At 45.4% G+C, this 10,765-nt stretch overlaps 1 long non-coding RNA gene across 1 annotated transcript in view; it reads right to left on the bottom strand.

Annotated features, from left to right (window-relative positions):
• Positions 1–275: 275 nt before the first annotated feature.
• The window catches only part of LOC113486423, a 14,784-nt gene continuing 4,294 nt past the window's right edge, over positions 276–10,765 (bottom strand). The window contains exons 2-3 of the long non-coding RNA XR_003399591.1: positions 8,736–8,739; positions 276–391 (exon numbers count right to left, since the gene is read on the bottom strand). This is a non-coding gene — a long non-coding RNA (uncharacterized LOC113486423). The remainder of the gene's footprint in view (positions 392–8,735; positions 8,740–10,765) is intronic.

Raw genomic sequence — 10,765 nt, 5'->3', positions numbered from 1 at the left:
CTACATCCAAGCTGAGTCCTTCACTTCCTCACTGCTCATCTCTGAAGCAGCAAATCCTTAGTGCACACAGACATGAGTGCAAACACAGCTCCAAATTTCAATGCTTTTTGGAGAGCAGACTGAAATCTAAACGTATTGGTGGATGGCAGCATATTATGCCAGTGCAGACTTCCAACAGGTACCTGAATCCTTTGGGCAGTATAATGTCTGTGCTCTACTAAAACACACATCATCACCTCTAGATATCACCTGTCTGATTCAATTCAGCTCTCGATTACATGGGTGTACCCTGCTCAGTTTAATGGAGCTTCTCCTGGATCCACAGCTGTGCAACCCACGGAGGAATTAGGACCGCTCATCTCTATTCTTTGCACTCATCTTTAGCTGTGCACTTGCCACCAGCATCAAGAAGAGGTGGAAAAGGAAGAAAAACTGGATTTGTACTTATCAATAAACCGTACTGCAAGAAACACAATTGCTGGTAGTCAGTAACCCTAATAATTTTCCTGTCTCATAAATAAATAAGATTCTCTTCCCAATTTCTTGTAGCACATCAGGCACCAGCTGTCAGCCAAGGTAACGTGCTACACAAAAAAGCTTTCTGAAGCAAAGACAGAGAGGCAAGAGGAATTGTTAAATAATTCAATAATCAATGCACCGCTCGCTCATCCTGTAACTTCGATACTGACAGGAGGGAAAAAACAACCCACAAACATGGCACCCATCCCAACATTTTCTCATTTAGTACTGAGGGATAGTCAAAGACTCCAGGAGCAAAACCAATGGATTTAATCAGGTTTGCAGGGGCACAATCCGGCGTGGTGCAGCAATGCTCAGCTCCCAGTGATGTCTGACCTCATCCCTGGCTTTTGGCAAGGAGCTTGTTGTTTGGGACTTGTCAGCTCAGGAGTGGGTTTAAGCGTGCAGACAAACAGGGAGATAGAAGGTTTAATCCATGACTCCTACCACTACTTGTTGCAGGCAAAGAGGAGAATCCAGCAATCTGTTGACATGACAAGATTAGGCTGGCCCCAGGCGTCACCCACCCAAACGCCGTGCCAGAGCACTGCCTATCAGGTCTCACAAAAAGCTGATGGCTGCTGCTTGGGCCGTGATTAAAAAAATCTGCTAAGATGCAGAAGTGGAACAGGAAATGAAGACTAAGCCTCCCACCCCATGGCTGGATCCTGTCCTAACTGCAAATAGAAGAATCCAAAGGAAGACAAGAGAGCAATTGTGAGACGTGCAAATCTGGAAAAAGGGAGAGAGGAAAAATAAAACCAGGTGAAATCAGAGGGGGGGGGTGTGCTTTAGGGTGGTGAAATGCTGGGGTTTCAACCCCCAGCCCCAAGTTAAGGCTGACATCTGGGTGATTCCCCCAGCCCTTCCCAAAGGGGGGTGAGTTTCCCTTCAGGCTTCCCCCCAGGGTGCGGTGGCCTGGCAGACAGAGCCATTGGGTAAAGGAGCCCCAGGTGTCCTGCAGTGAGTAACCCAAGGTCAGGTGTCCACTGAGGGATAAAAGCTGGGACCCCTTGCAGGCAGGGGCAGTGTCTGTGTGTGAGGTGGGTGCCCTGTGCAGAGTTCCCTGTTGGGGAAGGACCTCCCGCCTCCCTGGGACTGGGCTCCAGTCAGGTCTGGCTTTTGTAAATGTGGGCTGTGTAGGGATTCAGTGTGTGTCTTCCTTGGTCTGATGTGTTTGGCTGGCTGACCTGGCTGTCTCCCATCCCTTCTATGGGAGACTGCATTTCACCATCTATTCCACCCATTGTTGGTTGTGTGGTGTCGTTGTTGGGGTCAGTGGGGTTGATGTTGATTATGTATAATCTGACTTGTTTGTACCCCCAGCACTCACCCATGTACTGACCCTTTTGTATCAAATACAATCTGGTTATTGGTTCATCTTGATGCTGGCTGTGTCCTTTATGCTAGGCCTGATAATTGGCAAAACAGGTGGGAGCATGTAATTTAGTTCTATTAGACCAAGACATATCCCTTCAGGTCCTAGGAGCAGAGAGGTTGCACTGGTACCACACTGGGAGCTCTCAGCTCACTCTAAATCTTGCAACAACAGTCATCCCTGTCCCCCCAGACAGCCCAGGGTGCAGGTAACAACTCCCTAGTTTGCAATAGGAGGCACGCTGGGAACCACTTGCCCTTAGCCACCCAGAAACAAGTATTTTGGACATTTTACTTTAAATGCATGTTGTTCTTTATGTTGAGTTTTGGGAAGATCTCTTAAAGGAAAATCTTTTCTGAGAATGGCTTGGGAAGGATGCTGGTTCCAGCAGGTCCCTATGGCTGGACAACACAGTCCAGCTCCCACCACTTTCTTTGTTTTGATCCCACAGTGAACCAACTCAGAGATTTAACCCAGCAGAAATGTTTTCCTGTGTTTTTCGCAAAATGCTTTGCTTCTTTAGCCCCTGAACTGTCTCATCAGGCAATCAGCAAAGCCCCAGAGCAGGAGCAGAGAGAGTAGTGAAGATATTAGTCAGAGAGGGACCTGGGGGTGTTGATCGACAGCCGGCTGAACAGGAGCCAGCAGTGTGCCCAGGGGGCCAAGGAGGGCAACGGCATCCTGGCTGGTGTCAGCACTGGCGTGGCCAGCAGGGCCAGGGAAGGGATCTGAGCCCTGGGCTCGGCACTGGGGAGGCTGCCCCTCAATTCCTGGGTTCAGTTTGGGGCCCCTCACCCCAAAAAGGCCATTGAGTGACTCGAGCGTGGCCAGAGAAGGGCAACGGAGCTGGGGCAGGGTCTGGAGCACAGGTCTGCTGGGGAGCGGCTGGGGGAACTGGGGGGTTCAGTCTGGAGAAGAGGAGGCTGAGGGGAGACCTCCTGGCCCTCTGCAACTCCCTGCCAGGAGGGTGCAGAGAGGGGGGATGAGCCTCTTTAGCCTAGTAGTAAGAGACAGGACAAGAGGTAATGGCCTCAAGTTGCACCAGGGAAAGTTTAGACTGGGTATTAGGAAGCATTTCTTTCCAGAAGGGGCTGTTGGGCGTTGGAATGGGCTGCCCAGGGAGGTGGTGGAGTCACCATCCCTGGAGGGGTTGAAGAGTCGGGTCGACATTGCTCTGAGGGATCTGGTGGAGTTGGGAAATGTCAGAGCTGGGTTAATGGTTGGACTGGATGATCTTCCAGGTCCTTTCCAACCTAGATGATTCTGTGACTTGTAGCTGGCAGCACAGCCTGGGGAGAGGAGCTGCTGCCTGTGCAGTATCTGCCGTGGCATCACTGAGCTGCACTGATGGGGGCTCTGCCTCGCTCACAGATGAGTTTTGTTCCCTGGGTGAAGGCAGAGAGCTGTTTGATTTGATTCATGAAAGAAGAGTCCCAGCTGATAAGCACGAGAGCTACAGAACTATACAACACATGGAGGTAATCAAGTATTTCCACCCAACATTTTTCTGCCTCTGAGGCATACAGCCTTTCCAGTGATCCACAAAAAGAACAGTTTGAATTCTGACATACAGTACTGATGAAGGGGAAAAATAATTAAAAAAAAAAAAATCATACACTGAAATATAAATTGGAGAGGATGTTTTTCATCCTGGCTCAGAAAGACTGTTCAAAGACGCCTAAAAGCAACCACATTAATTCAGGTTTTTTTACCTGATTTTTTTTTCCTGGGGAAAGAAAACAGGATTTTTCTACCTTCTGTGATAAAACTCTCTTTTACTTTTCATATGCAACGTGTGAAATTCTCTGTCAGAGTTTCAGCTTCATCTTTCATGCTCTGGGAAGAGCCTTTCTCCTTCATGTCTTTACTTCAGGCTCCTCCTTCCCTGCTCCCTGCCATTTCCCTGAGATCTAGTCTGCAATTAGTTCCTTTGTGCCAAATACAGGTGGGTCTACTGTAATCTGCACAGCTGTCCCTGGATAAACAGAAATGCAGACATAGTGCAAAGAAGCACTTAATCCTAGTAAAAAATGTCTTTTTTTTTGAATATAGTAGTAATCTATACTGATGTAAATGCAGTTTTCCCAGCAGAAATGTGTCTGTGCTAAGGGCATTAGCCGAAGTGACACTGATAAGTCTAGACAAACCCTACCACTTAAAATAGCACATCTCATCTTCAGAAATATTGAGTGAAAGGGGAGTAACGGCTGCTTTTCCTTCACTGCCGTGCCAGATCTGAGCAGCACTGCCCTTTTTACACGCTGCCTTTTCTCATCCGCTGAGGGTTGTCTTGGTTACTGAGGAGAGTGAGGGGGTCTGGAGGGAGGTTAGTTTGCAGCTCGGTCTATAACACCTTGAGGGAGTTGTGATATGACTGCTTAAGGGAGAAGTGGACTGCTCCAGGGGGTTGTTTGAAAAGCCAGTTCCTGGGATGAATGTACGCCAGGAGAAAGCATAATGGAAAACAACAACAACAACAACAAAAATTATGCTGGCAATGCTTGCAATGCAATCCAAACCATCTTGATACTGGTTTTTGTTCCTTAGGTGCCAGAGATGCTGTGATGCAAGGAGCATCCTTCCAAAAGGAGAAAAGATACTCCCAGATGTAAAAAAAAAAAAAAAAAAAAAATCTTGAGAATGTGAAGCGCCTGGACATTTTTGTCATCAGGAAACAGATAACAAAAAGAATCCTACTCGTATTTATTAAAACCCAGCAAAACCATCCACATCCACAACCATCCAGACTCCCAGCTGGCTCCATGTAAGACCACCCTGGAGATGGAAACCCAGAGCCGGTTGGTAGTTGCAGCCACGTGCCTGGATTCTTCAAGTCCCTCTGCCTACTGTGTTTGGAAAACTTCCCAAATTGCTGGTGGTGGGACCTTCCAAGGGAGGAGGTGGACCAGCCCCTGCATCATGGGCTCCCGGCAGCACAATACCAGCCCCATCTGCTGTAACTCTCTGGAATTACCTACCCAGTGCATCAGGAGGCTTGTTTCTGATTTGTCCATGGGTTTTAATTAAGATTTCATGCTAACAGTACCCTATTAGCATGAAAGCAGAATGAGGAATGACAGAGAGTGCATTTTAATCCCCAATTTCACACCATTGCAGCTGGGCTGTGGAAGGTGTGAAATTCCAGAAGGTTCTGGAAAATGGTAGGGACCCCAGAGGGCAATCAGGTTAATTAAGGGTCTGGAGGAACCAGTCAGCAAATCCAGCTAGGCAAACCCTAACCTAGAGGTTGCAAACAAAGAAAGAGTGGAGTTTTTAGGTTGGCATGAGATGATGGAGATAGGGACAATCATCACTATTCAAATCGCAGCTGTAGTTGGCACATCCAGCCCAGACAGCTGCCTTGTTGGATCAGGACTCATACAGATGTGCACTGTGGATGCCTTCAAACTGTTAACTTGGGATGGCTTTACAGCTAGAGGTTTGTTGGGCACATATTGAAAAGGTTTGGTTTTCAGAAAGCGATCTGAAGCCAGATCCTAAACACCAGTCATTTTTACACACAGAAACCCAGAAACCTGCCTCAAATTCCAAGTCCCACTAAATAATCACCAGCTATTGCAAACAGAGAAACACCCACGGCTTGAAAAAGCAAATCGGACCTATTTCTTACATGAAATTATCAAGGAATGGTGACTGGTAAGATTGCCAGTGAGATTAGACTTTCATATGGATGTCCTAAACTCTAGTAGGTAGAAGAATAAAAGAAAAAAGTGCTGCATGATTGTGGCAGAGCAACCAATTCCTGTATTCCTGGTACTTCTTATTTTCCTCATGGGTATTTTATTACATAGACTGTTCATTCTGCATATGCTGCATAGGGGTATGTGGCCTCCAGAGGGGTTTTGTCTCACGTTTCATCTGTTTTAAGATGAAAAGGGCTGCATTACAAATGGGTTTTGTTAAATGTTATTCCTGGAACCAAACTTGTGGGTTTGCAAGGTGCCTAGCATGGCAGAGATCCTGGTCCAGCAACGGGCAGCTGGTTGGTGCTCATGTGAAAACTTAAATCATGTAAAGGTGAAACTAATTCACGTGAAGAATGCTCATCGATTTTATACTTGTTTTGAGAAACTCGGTAATTGCTATATAGCCTTGATTTTGAGACTGCAAGACTATTATCACACATACATTAATTACGCCTGTGTTTCTGTAAGGAAGGGGCTGACAGAGTATAAGGATGGAAATACGGTTAATGCCCCCATTGCGTTTTGCTGGATGCAGACGCTGTCTAACTTCGAGCATCTACTTAATGGGAAAGGGCTGCCTGTCTGTCTCGCACCAAATCTAGCAATTTTATGGGGTTAAGGGGCAGTAAAATGCCTTTACAAAGTGATTTGCAGATCATGAAAAGGCAGTGTGTGACCTTAAGAGTCATTTGCCAACAATGGTGCTGGCAATAAAATGTCTGGCTTGGGTGGTAGGAGATGCACATAAATTGCTCACATTGCATTCACACTGGCTGCGCAAAAGGTTTCTGAGTTGTGAGGTGCAAACCAATGGCAAGGCTCTGTCCCAGATAGTTTTTTTTGGTTTTTTTTTTTTTTCAATTTTACAAACATGCAGCATTTGGTTCTTTCTTCTTCAGCACGCAAAATAAGCCAACCTCTTTTTGTCCCGGGTTCTGCTAAAGTGACTCTGGGGAAAGAGTGGAGGGCACCTGCTTCTTGGTAAAAGAGTTGGGAGGGAGCAACGTTATCGGGATGTAAGTGGAATTGCCTCAGGCGGGACATGAAAATGGGTGTGCGAGATGAAGGCACACCAAAGGGCTACCTAGGGTAGCATCCTATCTTCACCAGTGGTCCATGTGGCTGCCTGGTGCAGAGTGGACAAGTCTGTAGAGTTACTTCTTTAAAATACTCTTCCAGTCCAAAAATACGGGGACAGCAACTGAAGTCAGTGGAGACAAGGTGGAGCAAAAAGCAATGGAAGTGGGTAGGATACCTAGAGAAGTAAGAAAGCTGGACAAGTGATTGGAAGGGAGATGCATTAGGGACCACTAACCAAATAAATCATATCAGGCTTGGGAAATCCTCAAGCTGAGAGTTCATAGATGGAGGCCAGGAAATTAGCTGAAGGATAGGAAAATATTGTGAGGAAATTACACTGTATGCTACTCATCCCTTTGGATACAGAATACCTGATGGGACAGACCCAGGTCTGAACAAATATGGTCATTTTCTATGTCCCCAACTTCAGCACATTGTAACTCTGTTCAGAATTTTCCATTTTCTGTTCAGGAACCTAAGTCCTCACAATTTATAGCTGGTGAAGTTTTCTCCTTTCACAAAATTGCCTAATGGAGGATGAAATCCTTGTAAACTCTTAAGATTGACCTTTCCCCAGTGCAAAAAAAAAAAAAAAAGCAAAAAAGCAGCTGCATTCCTCTGCCAGTGCCACCTCCCTTGTACAGATAGCAGCATTTAGGAAGGAGAAGAGGACTGATCCACTGCATCACCCTGTTTGCAGAACTCAGATCCACATAGATGTGGTCAACAGGAAAAAAAGGCAATTCCCGTACGCTGCAACAGTCTAACACACAACCCCTGCACGAGCTGGTCGGCACTGCTGACCACTAGAGCAGTATCTGCGAATATACCCAGGAATGGCAAAATGAAAATGCAAAACATCATCGTACAGACTCCCAAGTGCCAGCCCACACTAATTCATCTAATTTCCCCACTGCTGGAAGCCCCAGTAGAGGTATCTGAAGTGCCAGCTGGCTTACCAGCATGTCTCAGGCTATTTCACTCACAGTACTGAATCTTCTATGTTCTTAAACAGATTTTTTTTTTTTTTCTCAGAACAGCCTCCTTATGTGTATTCTAGCAAACATCCAAATCCTCCTTCTGTTTTTGTTACATTTATAAAACAACTAAAAATAGATTTACTACTCCAAAATCCTTACTGGAAATCTTCCTTAGAGAATGCCATTTCACCAAAACCTAAAATGCAACAGGAAAAACAAAGTTTTTCATGGAAACACTTGAGTTTGGCTAAAGACTGACATGGAGGATATAATTTTGACATTCTCACTGGAATTCTGCTTTCAAAGTCAACTTTTAATTCCAATAAAATTATTTTATTTACTGACCAGGCAATAATATCTCAGCAGATATTCTCTGTACTCCCAGCTCAATTTTCTACTTAGACATAAACGTCATTTTTCAATTTGTGCTATTGCAAAGGTCTGTTATTGCTTTCCTTTCCCTGGACTCCCAGGAGCTGTACACAGCTTCTTGAACTTGACTGCACAAAGCCAGAGCTAAAGTTTATTTAGGGAGCAGCTTTCAGATCTACACTGTGCTAGCAAATGATGCTGTGCCTTGAAAAAGGAATTAATTTTACACCGTAAGGGTCAAAACTTCCGCTAGCATACATCAGAGTCATTCCACAGATGTGCCTGTGACCCCAAACCCATGAAATGTTGAGGGCTTTCTTTTTAATGCCTTGCTGTTGAATGTTTTCCAATTTTGCAAGAAGAATTTGATGAAGGGGGTTGCCTCAAACAGAGAGAGCCACCTGCCTGCTGCACAGCCGTTCGTACAAGGGGCAGATGAAAAGCATGGTCCCACCTCCAGTAAGGATGTCATTTCACAAACATTTCTTACAGCAGCCGTGTTGGCTTAAATGTCTACCATTTACCCCAATACCTCCAACTGTCACTCCCTACATCCCATCTGAAAACTGATCTGAGTAAAAATAACAGCAATAAGTAAGAAATTATAAATTATGCTCAAGATTTTTTTTAAAGGACTTGTAAATCATACGATTTTTGGTGAAATTATGGGCAACTTGGTCCAGCCAACAGCTGTATCACGCATCTGGGAGGGAGGTGGATGTGTGAGGGATGGGATGGCATGGGATGGCATGGGAGATCCCTTGCTCTGCTCTGCTCCCCTTACGAACGGTAATCAGAGCCTCAATGGCTGGAGTGAGGACCAAGGGAGATCAACACTTGCATTGATCCCTAGCAGCAGGATAAGATGTGGGGTGGAGGTTGGTGGGAATTAAGGATTTTTGACCTCCCTCCCCAAATGTCCCTCTTGCAAAGGGGTTGCTGAAAGGGCCAGCATCCCCCAGTCCCACCAGCTGCTGCACAATGGCCATGTGAGGTTCAAGAGTCATTACAGGCTTTTTCTTTACAGAAAGCACACACAAACAGCGAGACTTCTTCAGAATCAGATCACAGAATCACAGAATCATTTAGGTTGGAAAGGACCCTCAAGATCATTGAGTCCAACCGTTGACCTAACACTGCCAAGTCCACCACTAACCCATGTCCCTAAGTGCCACATCTACACATATTTTAGATACCTTCAGGGATGGTAACTCAACCCTTGCCCTGGGAAGCCTGTTCCAATGCCTGACAATCCTCTTAGTGAAGAAATTTTTCCTAATATCTGATCTAAACCTCCCCTGGTGCAACTTGAGGCCGTAATAAGTTGGAGGACTTAAGAGAAAGAGGAAGCTTGAGGGTCTGAATTTCTCTCTTCTTGCTCCAGACTTCAGGTCTCAGCAAGTTAAATCCCATTTTTAAGGGTTCCGACACACATGGCAAAGTTATCATCAAGAAGACAAGATGATCTGTGAGCTGCTGTACAAGGGCTGTCTCCGAGGATGTAGATTTTTCCCTGGGGAAGCCTAAAGTTCCAAGATGAATTCAAGGTAAATTTTGTTACTGAGTCCTTTGAAGTTTCCTATACCCTCAAATGAATGTCCCATTAGCTGGGTATTTTTCTACCGCCTCTTTAAAAAAGCAAAACTAAACTCACCCACACATATAACAACTCTCACTCCAAGCCTTCTCTATCTTGAGATCAAACAGATTAAGGTTTCAGTGCCTATACTTTGGGGAAGATAAATCCTGAGAGCTTGTCTAAGGTACCAGAAAGCAGGATTGAGCACATTTCAGACAAGCTCTCTACGAGGCAGGGCATCTCCACACCGGGGCTGAGATTGCTCGCTCTACCTTTATTTGACATCATGCAATTTATATTCTGCAGCCATAGCACTGCAACAGCATCTCCCTAGCCTGCAGCTTCATTTTCTGCACGCAGCTACCCCAGCACTTTAATTGTCCCATAAATTTGATGGAAAGGATTTGATGCGGAGAGCTGTTAAAATGCCAAATGTCTTGAGCGCTGCACCTAATGAATGGCTCCCAACGATTCATGTTTCAATCTATATGTAAATGTGCCCTTTGGTTGGCTTGTGCTGGACTTTTCATTGCTGCATTACAGCTATCCAGGGAAGCCTCAGACTCATAGATCAGACAGATACAAGGCATAAATGGGAGAAGACTTAAATTATTCAGTGTTTTTGAGAAAGAGAATCCAAACAGTGAACTTACACTCTGCTTTTTATAATAACATGATTACAGATCAGCCCTGAGAAGACCTACAGTAACACTGGTTTTCTCCCCCACCCTTTCCTCCTTGCTAACAAAATATATAGCACAATGAATCACTTAGCAAAGCTTAATGCATATTATCCAATAACACCCAGAATAGTGTATGCTAGCTCCAGGTGCTCACAGAACCCAGCTGGGAGGAGTCTGCGAATGGACTGAAGGATTTCAAAATCTGGTCTCGTTATTCTTACTCCCAGCAAGGAGCAGCAATCTGGAGCATCAAACCAAATCTCTGAAAATGCTGGCGGTCACAAAAATCTATTCCTGCTCATTCATGAACTGCACAAATCCCTTTCACAATGTGCAATTCTGGTGTTAGCAAGAAGAAATTAAGCTGGAGCTGGTGCAGAAGGGGCTGCCACAACCATGAGAGGGCTGCAGAGCTTGTTTTATAAGGGGGAAAAAAAAAAAAAAGAAAAAAAGGGGGGGGGGGGGGG

Source organism: Athene cunicularia (assembly GCF_003259725.1).
Source record: "Athene cunicularia isolate RWA chromosome 1 unlocalized genomic scaffold, athCun1 chr1_part1, whole genome shotgun sequence".
Classification (NCBI taxonomy): Eukaryota; Metazoa; Chordata; class Aves; order Strigiformes; family Strigidae; genus Athene; species Athene cunicularia.
This window is presented reverse-complemented; position numbering and strand designations above follow the sequence as displayed.